The sequence below is a fragment of the Sander lucioperca genome, chromosome 8, assembly GCF_008315115.2.
Source record: "Sander lucioperca isolate FBNREF2018 chromosome 8, SLUC_FBN_1.2, whole genome shotgun sequence".
NCBI classification, from domain to species: Eukaryota; Metazoa; Chordata; class Actinopteri; order Perciformes; family Percidae; genus Sander; species Sander lucioperca.
The window spans coordinates 36724185-36744808 of NC_050180.1; the positions used below are offsets into that span (position 1 = coordinate 36724185).

General features: G+C 39.0%; 1 protein-coding gene across 1 annotated transcript in view; it reads left to right on the forward strand.

Moving 5' to 3' along the window:
• Window positions 1-2403: 2403 nt before the first annotated feature.
• Window positions 2404-20624, forward strand: part of znf385b (zinc finger protein 385B) — a 62703-nt gene continuing 44482 nt past the window's right edge. Inside the window, exon 1 of the mRNA XM_031281456.2 lies at window positions 2404-2665. The gene's annotated coding sequence lies outside the window, so the exon portion shown is untranslated. The remainder of the gene's footprint in view (window positions 2666-20624) is intronic.

Below are 20624 nucleotides of genomic sequence, written 5' to 3' on the forward strand. Positions count from 1 at the left end.
TAACCTTGTCGCTTTCCATTTGGTGATGAGCAGGTTATGAACACTTTTTAAGTGGGAATTTATAGAATGAGGCTGGTGCAGTTGTCGGGACTATTTTCAGTGGCGGATTAATACACATTTAGTGAGTATTTCTGGCAGCAACATGTCACCCAACCAGGAGCAACAGTGTGGCTCCCGGATGTGTTTTTAATAGCTTTTGAACAATAATGGAGGTATATGGCACAGCTGAATAAGACATAACACTCATTATTGGTTTTGGTCTTTTTGTGGGATTTGTTGACAGCAAGAAAAATACAGAATGTCACCAGACTTATCTTTAAGAGAGTTGGCTCAGTTCCAGGAGTTTCCTATCATGCTTTGGGTTGTTTGGAAGGACGGCAAATGTGTTTCTCTCAGAGCAGCAGTGTGGAATGTTTCAGCTGTCTGACATCATGTTACCTGTCTGTCTGTCTGTCTGTCTGTCTGCTCCTTAAAATACAGTATTTAACATCAGTCAAAGATAAGGCAGTAAAGAACAGAAGTAAATACAATATTTCTATAATTATTTGGTAGTGAAATTAGTCTACAATTAATTTTGTAGTCTAATAGCCTGATAACTAATTCCATAATATGTTTTTTGCTATATATATATATATATATATATATATATATAAATGCAGGAAATAGCATTCACAGTTTTCTTTAGAAGCTCTTAAATTAAAAACATAAATAAATAAATGAATATCAAGAAAATGTTTTGCCAAATTTTTCCAACAAGCCACTTCTGTGATTCTTCAGTTGCAGTCTTCACATTCATTTATAATATTTGTTATGTTATGTTATATATTTTTTGTTTTGGTGGAAAGAAGAATTTCCCCTAATTTCTCCCCAAACATCTGATGTCAAAGATGACTGTGATTTTCATCAATCATAATTGAATGATGTGATGTGAACGCAACGTTAGCGCCAGTCAAATCTGATCAACCACACAGTCCTGATTATTGAGCATAGACTTTTAATAACACCTAACCAGTTGTGCAATGTAACTTTGTACATTTACTCAACTACTTGGAGAGGCACGTATTGTACTATTTACTCCACTAGTTATTTGACTACTTTAGTTAATTTGCAGATTAATATTGTTAATACAAAATATAAATCAACTAATAAATAAGGATTTATTATTATTGACTAAGCTATACCAAGCAGTATATAATTGAAATGAGCTACATGTTTACCAACTGCAACATTAAAGTGATTTACACATTAATGCATCAAAAATTAAAAATGTTGGGACCACCTTTGAAAACGAGATGGTACATCTCATAGTCCATGGACTATCAAGAGGTTTTATCCTTATAAACAAATCTGAACACATTATAATCCAGTGATATATAGGCCTACATTACATTACATTGTGCTTTATGAGCACTTTAATTTTGATGCTACTACTTTTGTACTTTTAAGTAACATTTTGAATGCAGGACTTTTACTTGTAACCGCGTTTTAACACTGTAGTATTACTACTTTTACTTAAGTAAAATATCTGCAAAGCCTACTTCTTCTTCCATTACTGCTTGACACTAAGTTGAACAGTTTCAGCTCCGGCTAGAGGAAACTGTGAAATGACCCTTTCACCTGACACCTCCTGACGTCATGAACAGGTGAGTTGACAGAGTCAGACAGAAACAGGTCAAATAAAATACTGAACACTACTGTGAACAATGCCTGTGTTGCAGCCAATATTTTATAACTTTAAAATAGATTTTCCCTGCTCTTTTTGCCAACAACAAAACCTGGAAACAAAACAACCAGAACCTGCTCTCTCTCTCTCTCTCTCTCTCTCTCTCGCTCTCTCTCTCTCTCTCGCTCTCTCGCTCTTTCTCTCTCTCGCTCTCTCGCTCTCTCGCTCTCTCTCTCACACACACACACACACACACACACACACACACACACACACACACACACACACACACAGCCTACACACACAGAGGTAGGACTGCTTTCAGATTTTCTTCCTTTAAAAAGTCATCCAATTTTTTTGTTTATTGATGCAATTTAATCCTCTCTCTCTCTCTCTCTCTCTCTCTCTCTCTCTCTCTCTCTCTCTCTCTCTCTCTCTCCATCTCTCTCCATCGTTCTCTCTCAAATCAAGTCAAAGAGGCTTTATTGGCATGAACGTTTCAGTATGTTGTCAAAACATCAAAATGCAATTTGTCCAGATATTTGACAGTATACAATAAACAGTAATATGAACGTTATAAACATCTCTCTCTCTCTCTCTCTCTCTCTCTCTCTCTCTCTCTCTCTCTCTTTGTGTGTGTGTGTATGTGTGTGTGTGTGTGTGTGTGTGTGTGTGTGTGTGTGTGTGTGTGTGTGTGTGTGTGTGTGTGTGTGTGTGTGTGTGTTTGTATGTGGCGCATGCGCGGACCCGCCGCTCTACTCTCACAGCGCGCGGTTCTCCACTGCTCGACAGAGTTGATGATCAGTGTCCGGGATGGATACCTGAAGGATGGATAGACGATCGATGGACTGATCAATCAAACTGGACTCACAGTCAGGGGACAAACAGACACCTGTTCAGTATTGATTATTGATTAATGATTGGCTGCTGTTATTGTGTGTGTGGAGTTAGCGCTTCAAACCTGCAAGACTCTACTTTCTTCATCCATCACCTCCTCCTCCGGTAAGTCACCTTCTTCTTCTTCTTCTTCATCTTCATCTTCATCTTCATCTTCTTCTTCTTCTTCTTCTTCTTCTTCTTCTTCATCTTCATCTTCATCTTCTTCTTCTTCTTCTTCTTCTTCTTCTTCTTCTTCTTCTTCGCTCTTTCACGCTTTCACGCTTTTTATTCATCTTCTTCTTCTGATTCTTCTTCCTCCACTTGTTTTTCTTTCTTGTATCTTTTCATTTGAAGGTTACGAAACGGACGGAATAGCAGCAGAGGCTTAAACTGACTGTACCGGAGACTGACTGTCTGTCCGTCTGTCCGTCTGTCTGTCTGTCTGTCTGTCTGTCCGTCTGTCTGTCCGGTGGTTTTTGTCCGGATAACTTTCAGGCTGCTTCTATCTGTCTCACTTTTTAAATGTCCGCTTTCCTGTACCTCTGTCTGTCTTTACTATGATTTTATAAGACACGTTTGTCTGCGTTTTGTATTTCTCTGTTACATTTTGTAATGGAAAATACTCCATGAAATGTGTAATCGATCTTATGAGCTGATTTGTGCAGATTTTGAGTAAAAAGTAGCCTACTATATATATAGGCCTGTATTAAAATGTAGGCTAGTAAAGAATAGTTAGCCTATAAAGTTAAATGGAAATAATCAAGTAAAAAAACAGGAATTTGTACACAGTGGTATTAGGATCTACTACATAAGCAAAAAGTAGTAAAATACTCCAGTAAAACGTCCAGAACAATTTGTAATATATTTAATTAAGATGATTTATATGTAAAATATTAAAATGACCCAGCAAACTACAGCTGTCATGTAAATAGTGTAAGTAAAGTAATAAAAAAGTAAAGTGGAAATAATCAGGTAAAGAACCTTACAGTTGTACTTACAGTGGTGGCAGAAGCATTCACGTTGCTTCTTATGTAAAAGTAGAATAAATACTACACAGTCAAATGTGTCATTTATTATATAAGATGCTTTGTATGTAGGATGTGAATCTGTAAAGTTAGCAGTAGCTATAGCTGTCAGGTAAATGTGGTTTGCATTGTAAAAAGTACAACATATGAAGGCTATATAATAAAATGTAGTAAAGGTATGAAGTAAAATTGATTCAAGTAAAGAGGACTTAAACAGTGGTGAAAGAAGTATTCAGATCGGTTACGTAAATAGTCTAAATGTAGTACAAATATAAATAAAATGTTTAATATGTCTTATGAGCTGATTGGTATATTAAAATTAACAAGTAACTATCAGGTAAATGTTGTGGAGTATAAAGTATAGTTCCCTTGTGTATGTGAAATTCTTTCATATAAAGTAACCTGGAGTAAAAATTACTTATATGTTTCCCTCTGAAATGTAGCAGAGTTGAAGAATAAAGTCGATTAAATTGGAAATAATTAATTACAAGTACCTCAAACGTGTTCTAAAGTACAGTACTTGAGTTACAGTACTTACTGTCCACCATGTGTACTACAATGTACTGTCTGCATAATGAGTACTTTTAATTTTAATTCTTCAGTACATTTTGCTGTAAATAGTTATGTATTTTAATTTGAATGCAGGACCTTACCGGTAGTGAAGTATTTTTATAGTGTGGTATTACTTCTTTTACCTAAATAAAGGATTGTCTGTTTCTAGTTTACCTCTCGTAGTCTTTTAGTATTTTCTGTCTTTCATTTCATTCTTAGTTTTTTCTGTACTATAAAGCTGTGATTTGTCGATTAATCAAATAGTCGATTGACATAAAAATAATAATCTGCTAGTGTTTTGATCATCAGTTAATCCATATTTCAAGCAAAAACATTACATGGTTCCAGGTTCTCAAATGTAAGGATCTGCTGCTGCTTCTTGTCTCACATGATAGTAAAATTAATGTTTTTGGGTTTTGTACTGTTGATTGGGTTTTCTATTGTTTTATGAACCAAACGTTTAATCAGTTGATTGAAAAAATAATCTGAAGATCAATCAATAACTACATGTGTGTCTGTCGCTCTATTTCAGTACGTTCTGAGGTTGTTGTTTTTTCCTTGTTTGTGCTTTTATACTCAGTTTTATTGATTTGTATTGCTTTTTAATTAAATTAACCACAGTTGGTTCTGTAGGTGACAGCAGGTCTGACTGACAATATATTGTAATTTTCTCCAAATCTAAATATTAATGTGTTTCATTCTTAAAACATCCAGCAATCCACAAACTGGGCACAGACCTGCCGTCTTTAATTATTTACATCAAATCATTTTTAAAAAACTAATCAAATATAAAAAAAAACTATAACTAGCTCCTTTAAAATGAGACAGACAGACAGACAGACAGACAGACAGACAGACAGTATAATCTTATGTGTGTATTGAACATGCTTCATTATTGTCAGATAATCCCTTACAAAGCCTCCCCACACACACACACACACACACACACACACACACACAGTCCGAATCATCCAGATTCTCTATCTCAATTACATTTCAATTCAATATGCTTTATTGGCATGAGTGTATCAAAGACAATATTGCCAAAACGCCAATTCACAGAATCAAGTAAACAATGAACACTTACTGTGTGTGTGTGTGTGTGTGTGTGTGTGTGTGTGTGTGTGTGTGTGTGTGTGTGTGTGTTAAAGTTGGTGTGTCTCTCTTTCTGTCACAGAGATGTTGTTAATTATCACATATGTGACAGTATGACAGGCTGTATTTGTGTGTGTGTGTGTGTGTGTGTGTGTGTGTGTGTGTGTGTGTGCGCGTGCGTGTGCATGTGTGTGTCGGTCAATCTGATAGTGACACCTGATCAGTTGGAATGTAGCACCCCCGGCAGCTTGCACATAACCACACCTGAAGACTTTTCCTCCTATAATACCTCCTCCCTTCCTTTCCTACCTCTACCTTTCCTTTGTGACCTGGAAACTGATTTCAGTGCTGCCATCTCTCCAGCAGCCCCATATGAAATGAACAAGACCTTCATTGTCTTGTCCTTTTCTTCCTTCTTTCTGTCCTTTGTTTGGATGTTTGGACCTTCAGTCTGTGTGTCTCAGGCCTCTATAAGTCTAATTAACACTAATCAACTTAATTAAAGTCTTCTGCAGCAGGAACACAATCACACTGAGCTTAACGTCCAATCAAAAGAAAGAACCCACAGGAAGAGTTGTTAGACCATACCTACTAGTCATTAGTCAATACTAACCCGCTACTAACTAGTTGTTACTGTACTAACTCACCAGAAGGAAATCAGGTGACATAATATAAGAACGCAAAAATATGCGTTTGGAGGAGGTTGGTGTGGTGCATGGGACCCACAGAACATTTACCCAGGGGACTGGTGTTCTTGTCCTGGAATTTTGCCCCAAACCACACACTTGTTTCTAATCCTTAACCAAGTTGTTGTGGTGCCTAGACTTAACCGTTATGGTCATGTACCAGTCATCATTCCACAGTGTTAAATAGAATGGTCATATTAAAATGAACCGGTCATGTAACAGTAGTTTTGGTGCCCTAACGTAATCAGTGTGTGTTTGTAGCTTTAAGTCCACTCCAACAGCAGTTAGTTAGCATTGTCCAGTTGTACAGTAAAAGTACATTTATCCTACTGTAACACAATCTCTTGTTCTCCACGCAAATCAATTTTACCTATTTATAGAACTTGACAGCATTACTAAACACTGTGTCTGTGTGTGTGTGTGTGTGTGTGTGTGTGTGTGTGTGTGTGTGTGTGTGTGCGTGTGCGTGTGTGCCAAGACTCAGCAGTGGGCAGATTGAGAAGCAGCATGTTGTTACGTCAGGACAGATCAGTTTGGAAACCTGCAGAGAGCACACAAACACACACACACACACACACACACACACACACACACACACACACACACACACACACACACACACACACACACACACACACACACACATGCCAACTGTGTGTGCACGTGGACTGACAACAGGTGTAATGAGCTCATCATAAGAACTTTATTGCAGTTAAAAGAGCACAGACATCTCAAAGCTATAGTGCGCAACTATTTTATATTAATGTCCGTTACATTCAAGCCATTGCCAAATGCATTGATACAAAGCTAATAAGCCTATCAGCTTTACAAAATTCTCTCTGTATTTCTCAGTATGGCTATGTTTACAAAATGGTGTCGTCCGGTGACTTTCGTGCGTAGAGGCTTAAGTGATGCGTTTTACGTCACAGCTGAGAAAGGACAACAGCAGTGTTCAGCTAGAACGAAGAGGACATCAAAATTACAAGATAATTACCTCTTCTAAAGAGTCCATCATGTTTTTTTAATCCTCTGAAGGGTTAAACGCTGTTAGCAACTGTGTGGAAGAGGGGTGGGGGTAGTGCGCGATCACCAAAGGCTTGCATCATGAGGATGAGCCAAAAGCGTTGTTGTCATTAGTTAGAATTCCCCATGGGGGCAACAGAAACTATGCACTATAGCTTTAATTAAGATTAACTTTACATATATTATTTTTTCATTTGCTTTCTTGCAGACAGTTAGATGAGAAGATGATTACCTTTCTCATCTTTGAAGTTACAGCTAGCAGTCAGTTAGCTTAGCTAAGCTAAGCATAATTGCGGGAAACAGGGAAACATCTAGCCTGACTCTGTCCAAACGTAACAAAATCCTCCTGCCAGCTAGACTGGGTAAACCCAACCCAATCTGCAGGCGATTTGATTTCGCCCTGCAGCTAAGGCTGGAAACCTGTACGTTTATCTGTCCTGCTTCCGTTACAAATTTGCGGGAACCAATCACAAACTGGCTTATCCACTTGGCGCGCTATTGCCGGGTTTAAAACGATGACGATAGAGAAGCGACCAAGTAGCTTTTTGTTTACATTCAACAAGCCGGCCCCCGAAGCGCAGCAACCCGTTGATGCCGCTGTCGCTGCTACATCACCCGGATCGTTGGTCTGATTGGTTGATGGACTATCCAATTGCGTACAGAGTCATTTGAACTATGCCCGTTGATCACGCCTCATGTGCAGAGAAAATACAGAGCAGACTCCCCAGACTAATGTTCACTCTTAAAAGATTGAGCTTGGTCTGGTCATAGCCAGACTACCTGCCAGCACCTCTAAAGCTCACTTATTAACATGTTATATCATGTTTATTTAATTCGTACAAAAACTGTGTAAGTGTGAAAACTACATGTTGCAGGAAGCAGTGTTTCCAGTCTTTATGTTAACCTAAACTAACCATCTCCTGGCTCCAGGTTCTCATTTAAATCTCGGCTAGAAAGCAGGAAAGCTTATTTTCCAAAAGGTGAAACTATATTACTTAAAGAAAATCATATCATAATCATATAAAAACTTGTTCTGAACTCATAAATCAGTGTTTCTGTGAAATCTTGGCTCCAGACTGGTCACTGCTCCAATAAGTTTTGTGCTTGCCTAGTAGTTTTGTTGTTGATGACACTGAACACACACTACTTGTGTTGTGTAACCGCTGTGTTCCCTCAGAGATTAGATTTTTCTGTCACTGTAGCAGTAATACTGAGAGTATTGCAGTATGTGGAGTACTGTGCGTGTGCCGAGCTGTCTACCCAGAGCGCTAACAGCTAGCCACCTCATTACTCCCATTCTGTCTGCTGTGATTTATGACTCTACCTGTGTGTATGTGTGTGTCTGCACCTGCTCCCTGTGTTGTCTAAGGAAGTTTAATTAATTTCCTGTCATGTGATGAAGAGGAAGTGATGACAGTAATGAAATGTGATTGGATGATTATCATCAAAAATGCAATTAGTGGCCCGGGAAAGAGGTTAGGAAATTGTGCATTAAAAGGGTGAATAAAGGAATAAGTGTGGGTGTGGGTGTGTGCGTGTGCGTGTGTGTGTGTGCGTGTGTGTATATGTGCATGTGTAAAAGAGAAAGTCTGTGTGTAAATAGGACGGCAGTGATGAAGTGTTTCCTTGCGACTTGTGTCTCTGAGGAATTACACACGCGCACACACACACACACACACTGAGGTTGTGAAGGTCACACTGGCACACGTACACACTGTGTCATCAGTTGTGAGGCTGCAGGAAGTTGTAAGGAGTTTCACCTCTGAGACAGACATACAGACAGACAGACAGACCTCGTCCAGATTGTTTCCGTAAATATCTCAGTACACAGTGAAACAAATGAAACAAAAGGAAAATGGCAAAATTTCTTCTCTTTCATTGTCTTTTGGTTAAACAAGAAGATTGAGTGTTGAAGGGGTGAATTGGGGAACAATTGTGTGAAGAGGAAGTAGAGGAGGGGGCTAAGGACCAGTGTTGCCACAGTTACTTTACAGATTACTTGATTTTAAAAGTAATTTAGTTACTTTACAGAATACTTGATTTTAAAAGTAACTAAGTTAGATTACAAGTTACTTTATTAGTTACATTCAGTAGCTGCTGACAACACCCGGCGCCTCAACATAAAAACGACAACCGTGACAAAGCTGTTCTGTGAGGCAACTCGGCATTGACAGTAGTAGGGATCTTGTTTATTATCGCACGAAACAAAGGCGGGTCAACCATGTTTAAGGGCAGCATTTCCTCTACAACATACTGCCCGACCAACTTCTCCAACTCTCCCCCACTTACTGGTTTTGCACCGAAGTCCAGCTTTTGTTGTTTGGGCGGTGGGGGACCTTCTTCTCTCTCCTTTGCACCACCTGGCGGGACTCTGTAAGTTTGACTGTGCGGTGCTGCGACTCCAAATGTTTCTTCAAATTTGACGTAGTGTTTTTGTGGCTAGATAGCACTTTGTCGCCACCAGCACAGTGTACAACGAACCTTAATATTGCCATCTTTAGCTGACACAAACTCAAAATAGTGACTGTATTTCCAGCTAGAAAACGCGCATCTCTCTCCTCCCTCCATTGTTGATTACGTTTGTGTCGCTGCGTGGTACACGTTAACTGTCCACATGCTGAAAACGTGACTTGTCGTCGCATACGTGACTTCACTCCCCGAGACGCAAGAAGAAAGCAAAAACAATATATATTTTTACTAAGGAAAATGACAAAAATAGTAACGCACGGTGACTTGGATAAGTAACTTTAATCTGATTACTAATTTGGAAATAGTAACGCGTTAGATTACTCGTTACTGAAAAAAGTGGTCAGATTAGAGTAACGCGTTACAAGTAACACGTTACCCGGCATCACTGCTAAGGACACACCCCTGCGGTGTTCCTGTGAGAGTTGAGGAGGTGTTACCTCTAATCCTGACATTTTGGGGTCCGTTGCTCAGTATCCATGAGCACAGTGATCTGTCCCAGCCCAGGTCACTCTTTGGACCAGTTTGTGAGGGATTATTGTATTAAACGCTAAGCTAAAATGACAAACGGCATCCTTACATATGTGTTCTGCTGCTCTAGATGTGTGAGGGCATGGGTGAAGAGCTGTTATGATTGCATCATTTGTTGATTTATTTATCCGATATGCAAACTGATGTTGATGAAGATCAGCAGGTATAGCAGTCTTGATGTGGGAGAGAATTAATCTCTCTAAACACGTGGTGATGATGGGGGTTAGAGCGAATGTGCGGTAGTCATTCAGACAGTTCACTGCTGGCTTCTTGACCATGGGGATAATTGTAGCTGACTTGAGGCATGAGGGCACAACAGCTAGCGAGAGGTTAAAAAAAAAAAAAAAAAAAAAAAAAAAAAAAAAACTCTGCTAGTTGGTTTTCACAGGCCTTCAGTACTTTTCCAGAAACTCCATCTGGTCCAGCTGCTTTGCTGATGTCAGTTCTGCCCAGGGTGGATCTAACCTGGTGTTGATGTAGTTTTTTAATAGTGCATTTATCGGGGGACCATTTTCATCAGCAGCTTAATGTGGACTATGGGGCAAAAACTGAAGGATTTATTTTCAGATTTAGCTGGCTTAGTGTAGACATTACTCTTATACGTCTTGAAAAATTACAGTAAAGTTAATCTTGTCAAACACATAAAGTCACAGTGTCCTTAATGTGAAGGTGATATATAGAAACTGAGACACAACTTTACCCCTACATACTCCTCTTCGTCAGCTTTAAACTTAATTTTGTTATCTAAAAACCTTTTAGAGTAGAAACGAATGACTGTGTACTAACTTAAATCACCTGCCCACCAAGGTGTGTGTTTCTGTGTGTGTGTCTCATGTTTCTTCTTCCATTAGTTGAGTGGAGCAGGTGTTGAATGTTTGATGAGTCAGCATGTTGAGAAGGAAGTGATGTCATAGCCTTCTTCTCGTCTTTCGGGCCGGACTAATGTTTTCCGGCAGCAGCTTTAAGTCTTCAACTTCTACTGTGAAAACCGCAGATACTCACCGTGTTGTACAGTGGGTTTGCAGTCCTGAAGTACAGTTTGTAGTACTCAGGTTTTGAGTGTGATTGTTTGGAAGAATATAGACCAAACATTCACACATTTCATGTTATTTCAAGTGATAAAACCTCTGTGTTGTATTTGTTTACCTGCTGATGACACACTAAATACAAGACTAATTTCCATTAGCCCGGATTAGTCTACTTTAGCCAAATTGAGGCTAATGCAAACAAAATCTTTCCTGCTGCTGACTTTAATGTCCACTCAAGCTTCCATTGAAGAGACATCAGATCTGCATAGAGGCAATGAGGAGACTGTTACTTTGCTCACATTAACACATGAAACAAACATACATGTAACATTTTAATAATGTTTTTTACACAGTTTTCTATTGTTTAAAGTTTGACTGGCTCTATTTTAATTATGTATTCTTGTTGCGCCCTCTTCTATTGTAATGGTTTAATGGCACGCAACTAGAGAATTAGCGCAACCAGCTGTTTATTTTGACGCATCCAATTCCTAATATTAGTATAACAGTAGTGCATGTTATTAACATTAATTAGCTGTTTTTAGTGATTTTCTGGATCTTGGATTAAAAGTTGCACTACATTTGGATAAAACTTGACTTGAGTGCGATAGTAAGCAGTAATCACAGTCAGTGCGTTTACATGCAGTTTAAAAAAACAATTATATTTGGGTTAAGGCAATACCCCGGATCCTCAACACCATTTAAACACCTTCTTCAACATTGTGTGGAAGTTTGGGACAGTGCCTAAGGAGTGGCAGACTGGGGTGGTGGTTCCCCTGTTCAAAAAGGGGGACCAGAGAGTGTGCCAATTACAGGGGTATCACACTTCTCATCCTCCCTGGTAAAGTCTACTCCAAGGTGCTGGAAATGAAGAGGAACAATGCAGATTCCGTCCTGGTTGTGGAACAACGGACCAGCTCTTCTCTAAAGCACCTCTAAATCTGAGGCCATGCATGTGTTTATATATATCTTCTGCACACAGACTGTATACACACACACACACACACACACACACACACACACACACACACACACACACACACACACACACACACTAGGTCACAAGGAGGTCAAAGGAGTTCAGTGTTTTGCTGAGACACTTCAGCAGCGAGGGGGGCAAAATCAGACAACTGGCATGGATGTTCAGAAGAGTGCGAGTGGTAATCTCTATTATAAAACCACAGATTATACTAACTGAGCTACAACACGCATGCACGCACACACACACACACACACACACACACACACACACACACACACGCACACACACGCGCACACACACACACACACACACACACACACACACACACACACACACACACACACACACACACACACACACACACACACTTATCTGTGGATTATAATCCCAATCCCACAATTCCCTTCTGGCTCAACCAATCACGTCCCAGAAAATCCTGCACAGCCTGCAGGGTAACCTACATGCTGTGTGTGTGTGTGTGTGTGTGTGTGTGTGTGTGTGTGTGTGTGTGTGTGTGTGTGTTAATCGCTGACAGTCTGTAATAGAGGAACATCTGGTTTATCTCTGTGACTCTGAAGCTTCCTGTTCAGACAGGAAACAGGATCAGTTACAAACGTTCACTTTAATCCCAAATGATTTCACATTATTTTGAAATTATATATTATAATATATAATATATTCAATTATTATTATAATTGCAATAAGACACTAAATATGAAGCTACGGTTAGCAGCCAGTTAGCTTAGTTAAAGTGCTCATATTATGCTTTTTGGCGTTTTCCCTTTTCCTTTATTGTGTTATATATGTTCTTTGTGCATGTAATAGGCTTCCAAAGTGAAAAAGCCCAAAGTCCACCCCAAAGGGACTGTTCACAAACTGCTCCAAACAGCTCTATTGTAGTCCAGCATTTACTTCCGTGACGAACGTGCGTCACTTTGTAACACACGTTATAATGCTGGCGTGGCACGCCCTCATACTCTGCTTCTGATTAGCTAGCAGTGCTTACCTAGCTACTGAGCATGTGCGACTCCCAACAAAGATGGAACAGAAGTGAGATGTCTCACTCTGTAGCTAAAACAGACAGCTCAACACACAGGGTGAAAAGAGGAGCTACAGCAATGTGCAGTACAACAAAAGTAGGGTGTTTTTTGAAAATTAAACCATGTAAACCTATTCTGATATAACCTCTAAATACAATTATGAACCTGAAAATGAGCATTATATGAGCACTTTAAGCATAAAGTCTGGAAACAGGAATAAAGCTTAGTTTAGCTCTGTCCAAAGGGAACAAATGTCACTAACCAGCACCTCTAAAGCGGGCTTATTTCTTGATAATTATTTATTTTTCTGAGTGCAGTTGCTTCTAGGAGTCTTTGCTGGTTGTTTTGTACAGATAAAATGAGATATACTGTGTTATTTATTAAGCTATAGAGGTGCTTGAGATGGTGGATGCTTGTGGATTTTGTTACCTTTGGACAGAGCCAGGCTAGCTGTTTCTTTATGCTACGCTAAGGTAACCAGCTCCTGGCTGTAGCTTCATATATATCATATAGACATCTTCTCATAACTCTTGGGAAGAAAACAAATGAGAGAATTTCCCAAAATGTCAAACTATTCCTTTAAGACAAACAACAACAACAACAACAACAACAACAACAACAACAACAACAATGGAGGAACGTTTTTAAGAGACTAAACCTAAACAAAAACTACTCTACGATGGCATTGCTGCTGCTTTTTCTGCTGTGATCTCAACATTAGCAATTTTTAATATGCAAAATCTACACATAGACAAAAGAAAACCCCACATATATATTAGTAGTCTCAGAAAAGTTTCACTTAATGTTTTCATTAATGCTGATGGGTCAAAGATGTGGCATGTCAATTATGATGTCCAAAGCATATTCATAATGCAAAAGATAAATATAAATTTAAAAAAACTACATCATATTACTCAACTCTCCCCTCTTTACTCACTTTTATAGGTATTTATTGCAAAAGAATAAAATTCAAAGAGCTATTGAGCTCAGAAGTGCCAAACTGTCCATCATGGGTAACGTCCGGGCTTAAAATCTAAGTATAAAAATGTGACAAAAATGTCAAAAATAATAATAAGAGCATTAATGATCTACTTTGGCATAATTGTGTCGATGTTTGCAGTGATACCTACAAGTATAGTAACAATCCTACCCTTATTTAAAATGTTACTCAAGAAATACTTTTGTCCTTACTTTTGGATTTCCCTAATGTCCTTCCTGGGTAACAGACCTTAAAATCCATAAATTACCCATAATGCAATTGCATAGTCATGAAATATGATATTCCATCATAAAGAAGATTTTGGAGGACCCCAAAACATCTGGAGAGTTTAGTAATTCTCTCTTAAAAAAGTTTTTATTTTGCTTTTTCAGTCACTGGTGAACTATGTCCAAAAATCATGTGTCTTTCTGGATAACGCTAATAAAACATATTTGGTGTTTTGATATTTAAAAAAATGCCTATTTCATGTGAAATCTGGCATTAATGTTTTAAAGGCTAAGATATATTTTAGCTGAGTATGCAATGTTTGACAGAGTTTTGGTGGGAAAATCATGTTTTTGTCCTTCCTGGATAACAGTTTGTCCTTCCTGGATAACAGTTTGTCCTTCCTGGATAACAGTTTGTCCTTCCTGGATAACGGTTTGTCCTTCCTGGATAACGGTTTGTCCTTCCTGGATAACGAAGATCTTCTGTTACCCAGGACATGTCCTCTGTTATCCAGATTGGACATGGACATGTTAATGAAAATAGTTTTTTTATTAGTATTTGTCACTTTTCAAGCATTGTGTTGATAATGTTAGATTATATTAATAAAATAATATGTATTTATTGAATCTTTTATGGCATTTTTGCATTATGTCATTCCTGGCTAACGGGATGTCATCCCGAGTAACAATGACACAGTCAAGTCATTTAACTCAGATTTTCATGGTATATTACACAATCATGTTTTCCTGAGCTGAGTATACAATACAAACCTGATAATCTTTACTGTAAAGCATTTTAAGACATCTTTCATAATTTTTCTGTTTTTGGCATGAACTATTGCGTGACCAAAATCAAACGATGAGCCCATTTAATTATAAATACCCAAATATATCATATTAATTGTGTTGAGCAGTGCGTATTTGGTTAGATGTAACTATGGATATGCCTAAACATTTATATGCTAAAAAGGTAGACATTTAATATTTTTTTAAATCCATTCCCGTTACCCAGGAAGGACATTTTTCATGGAATAAATCACATGATTCATCAACAAAAATTAAGTTTCATTTCTAAATTAAATTCCTGTTGTTGAGATGTATATATAACACTCTAATAAAAATATAAAGTGCTTGAGTTGGCATTTTTTGACACTTTCATTTATTTTCAGATTTTAAATCCTTATTCGTCTTTGACCCTGATACATGTGATAAATCTACTCTGAAACACCAAAGCAACAGTTATATTTATTCTGTCATTGAGTTCAGTGGCAGTCGTTAAATAGCGAGGTGGTTCATTAGCTGAGCGGTGTGTCAGGTGACTGGGCCCCTCAGGTCTGTACTTTTTGTTAGTGCTACCAGTTCAGTGCTGGATTTTAGTGTGAAAGCTTTTAGAGTTTCTCCTTGAACAGTAGTAGTGTCAGGTCCTGATGGAGCAGAGCAGCTATATAAAGAAAGAACAGAAGTCACAGTGTCCTGAAGTGAAGGTTGGACTGACTAACGTCACTGTACCTCCCGCTCTCTGTGTGTGTGTGTGTGTGTGTGTGTGTGTGTGTGTGTGTGTGTGTGTGTGTGTGTGTGTATAATCCCTCCTGCGGTATGTAAACCAACATGATGTCAGTTGTATACATGAAATGATTAGTCACACAAACATACTCTACATCACTCTCTGAGTGTGCTTCTAAATGAAATCCCTAAACTGTTCCTGATCACACTGAGAGCAACACACTGGATCATCAATAACAATTACATTCAATCATTTATATTTTTTTATGTGTTTTTTAAACGCTACAATTTCAGCTGGATTACATAAAGATAATTTGAATCCAACACAGGAATTACTGAAGGTAAATACCTTGAATGGCTATTGTTAAAAAAAATGCAGACCAAAACATTATTTCATGAATATTTTAAGTATTAAAACTTGAAACCTGCTGAGATTTAAAGAGTGTGTAATCCAACCTCTCTGCTGACTTGAAAGAGGGGCTTAGGAACAAGCTCACTGTGACGAAGAGGAAGAAGAAGAGTTTTCTGTTTGTTTTACTTGTACCTTTTTTTAAATGTTGGAAAGAGTACTTTTAGAAACCACCTGGACAGAAAAGTGAGGATGTGGATGGAGAACAGAGAGACTGCAGGTCACCTTTCATCTGTGTGTGTGTGTGTGTGTGTGTGTGTGTGTGTGTGTGTGCGTGTGCGCGTTAGTGTGTCATAGTTTCCCAGTGGATAGACCACAGTGGCATCACCAGTTGTGGTGTTACTACACAGTGCTTCCATGACAACTGGAAAACAGACAGACAGAGAACTGGACTGTCTACAAACCTGTCTTTCGACCTGTCTGACTCGGTGCTTTTCCGTTTAGCTAACGTGGCTTCTCGATTCCCTCTTTCGTGACTTTACCTCCTATCTTAGCACCTCGTGTCTTAGCACCTCCTTAGCGTCATTTTGAGGAAACGGCAAATATTCTGACAGAATGATGCCATCTTAATTGTCCTATAATGTGGAGAAATAATTGAGTAACAGTTTTAAAGAACACCTAATGGCTAATGACTCCTGCTCCAAAGTGTCATGAAATGTAACTGATGTAGGTAAAGTAATTCTAATACATTTTAGAATGATATTATTGGATTAATAATGACCACAACTTTGCAGCTGTGACAAATATTTGGATACCTCCTTTTCCTGAATGAGCCAAGATGCACTTGGCACAGGACAAAAGAAAAGAAGAAAATTGGCTACTGAAGAAAAAGTAGACAAAGTTACAGAGATTTAAGATTTGATTAAACACACATGTATTCATTATTTGTTTGATGAATAAACATGAATTTAATCCGCCATTGGTGTAGTTATTCCACTGGTAGATTGTCCAACCTACAGTAATGCAGTGATGCAATTACATTAATATTACAGTTAATGCTGTTTCCATAGCAGCCCAGCCCGCTGGTCAATCCCTGAACACAAACTAATCAAAGCCAACCGGTAAAAATTGAGTTTTAGGATGCGCCTGTGCTTCCTCGCTCCGAGACACATTTTAGGTTTTGGAACATCTTCGATGATGGAGAACCTCAGTTGATTTCTGGGTCGCTGTCTGGAGAAGGGAGGAAGCATAATTAGCTGATGGAAAGCACCTAATGTGTCCTCAGAGTGTCTTCAGGTTACGGCCTCCTGCAGGTCTTCAGATTCACTGTGTGATCTCCTCAGACTGATCTTGGTATAACTGTGAAGCTTGTATAGTTTTATATATGATACTGTTTATAAGAGCAGTTGTGTGTGTGATGAGAAAAGGCAGAGTTAGAAAACATAAGAGTGATATTTGTTAATTTCCAGATACACTGACTCTGCGGTTAAAGAATTCATAATACAACAGACAGAGATCTAGTTGATGACCCTGATAACAAATTGAGAAACACATTTACCAGATTGACAACACACATGCAGCGTAATGAAACTCTCGGAGGAAGTCAGGGGAGATCAGACGTTCCCGTTTTAAGTTTCAAGGTCTTTATTAGTCATTTATAGTCTTGCATTGCCAGACCTTCCTTCACATCACTGTGGAGGAGGGCCTGGCTAGTCCACACAGCATTCAAGGATGTAGAGCTGCAAAGATTAATCGATTAGTTGTCAACTCTTAAATTAATTGCCAACTATTTTGATAATCGATTACTCGGTTTGAGTAATTTTTTAAGACAAAAGTAAAAATTCTTTGATTCCAGCTTCTAAATTGTGAATATTTTCTAGTTTCTTCTCTACTTTGTGATGGTAAACTGAATATCTACAAGACATTTGAGGACGTCATCTTGGGCTTTTGGGAAACACTGATCCACATTTTTCACCATTTTCTGACATTTTATAGACCAAACAACTAATCTAATAATCGAGAAAATAATCAACAGATTAATCAACTTTGAAAATAATGGTTAGTTGCAGCCCTACCAGGATGGTAGAAAAAAAGTGCTCTGGTTTATTCGGCATGTCTTAAAACTAATCACAATTGTCTTGGGCTGCGCTAAGCGCTGGACGGAGCCCCGGTTCCGCTGCAAAATAGCCTTGGGAAGGAACTTGTCTTGGTGGAACATGTGTACGTTTAAAGGTCCTATGACATGCTGCTTTTTAGATGCTTTTATATAGGCCTTAATGGTCCCCTAATACTGTATCTGAAGTCAGTCAGTGGGAGCCAGTCCCACAATGAGCTTTCCTTAGGAAGTGCCATTTCTGTGTCTGCAGCTTTAAATGCTATTGTGGAAGAGAGAGGGGGGGCAAGGTGGAGGGTGGGGGTGTGGCCTTGACCAACTGCCATGCTTCGCTCGTTTGCAAGCCATGATGTCTCTCTCTTTCTCATGGGCGGGCCAAATTCTCTGGGCGGGCAAAGCAGAGAAAGGGGAGGTAACCTTTCCTCTTATGACGACATATAGGGAAGATTCCAGATCGGCCCATCTGAGCTTTCATTTTCTCAAAGGCAGAGCAGGATACCCAGGGCTCGGTTTACACCTATCACCATTTCTAGCCACTGGGGGACCATAGGCAGGCTGGGGGAACTCATATTAATGTTAAAAAAACTCATAAAGTGAAATTTTCATGCCATGGGACCTTTAAAGGTTGTTTTAGTCGTGCGAGAGAAAACTCCGATTGGACAGATAGTCTAGCTAGCTGTCTGGATTTACCCTGCAGAGATCTGAGGAGCAGTTAACCATAGTCCTCATAAATCCACCGGAGTTTAAAATTCCAACACAAAGAAAGCGGAAGGCACCGGACATCTGGCCGTCAAGAGTTACATCCGGCGGAATTTCTGAAAACAATCCCGGAAGTGGCACGTTGTGGATATAGACTAGTCATGTACTAGTCTCGCATTGCCAGACCTTTCTCCACAGCGCTGCGGAGGAGGGTCTGCCTAGTCCACACAGCATTCCAGGATGGGAGAAATACGTGCTCTGGTTTATTGGCATTTCTTTAAAGCAATCACAATCGTCTTGGGTGGCGCTAAGCACCGCACGGAGCAACGGCACCTCTGCAAAATAGCCTCGGGAAGGAACTTGTTTTAGTGGAACATGTGTAGCCTACGTTTAAAGGTTGTTTTAGTTGTGAAACAGAAAAGATAGTCTAGCTAGCTGTCTGGATTTACCCTGCAGAGATCTGAAGAGCAGTTTACCGTAGTCCTCATAAATTGACCAAAGTTTAAAATGCCAACACCAAAAAAGCGTAAGGTAACGGACATGATAGACAAAATGAAAGACATCCAGCAGAATTTCAGGCGGCACCTGAGCAATCCTGGTTGTGGAACGTCATGGATATAGACTAGTCATATACACAACAATAATAGAATTAGTTGTTGGCAATGAAAATTAAATGGAAATATTTGGCCTCAGGCACCTTCAACAATGCTCATTAAATAACTAAAAAGACAATCACGCAAGTGTGTAGACTGAAACAATCGATACCAAGATGGCGCCCCATTTATCTCCATGAAAGTTGCTCATTGGGCACATATCCTCAAATGGTTTTCCAGGCTACCTTGAGCTTTCATGTTTTTGGGCTAGTAGAGCATTCATGTTACAGCCTTCCTCTGGCCGAGCTGGCTTACTTCCTGTCGGCTCACCGCACACATGAACGGTACAAAATAATTTACTAATATGGCTTTTCTACACTTTCAAAATGTCTTCTTTACAGTGATGCTTTGTGAGCCAATGTGCGTCAGGAGATGGTTCTGGACGTTGCAGCCAAAAAAAGTAAAAAGGTAGCACATCTGAGATTTAAAGTCTAGGATGACAAAATACTTATTTGGCTCACAACACAATAGAAATACACTTCTTAAGAGCATTTAAATACACAGATGACAATTCAAAATTTATCAAAATTATAATGGAAAGTATGTTGTTATGTGTCATTGGCATTTTTAAGTGGGCATATGGAAATCCTGGAGCTTTCTTAGTGGGTATACTGCGTATACCTGCGTATTACGTAGACTGCACCACTGCACTAAGCCAAAATCACCTTATAGCAAAGCACTGTTCTTGGAGGCTTCCAGCATTTCTGTTGAGTTGTCAGCGTGTTTTGTTATCCTACATATATGTTGTCAAATTGCTGACAATGTTTTCAAGTGCGTTGAGCTCTCATGACACCATCTGCATTTTACAAGTTAGAAGAATACATCAATATTAAAGTTTGTCCAGCTTATTGTCTGTATCATAATGTGTCCCATCAGACCAACAATATGTAAATACATCATAGTTTTTTTGCAGTAGACCCAGATACTGTAATCACAGCTTTCTAAGACATGCTTACTGTAAATTTAGGTTAGAACAAATTTAGGTTGTTTTGTAAGGAAAATGTGAGTTGTGAAGAGCGAGCCAGGAAAAGTAAAACTTATGTAAACGTTTTTTTGCCCTGAATTCAGCCAGCTTCATACATCTAATGTTTAGTTTGCGGTTTCAGGTCAGAGCTGCTCCAGTTTGAGGTTTTG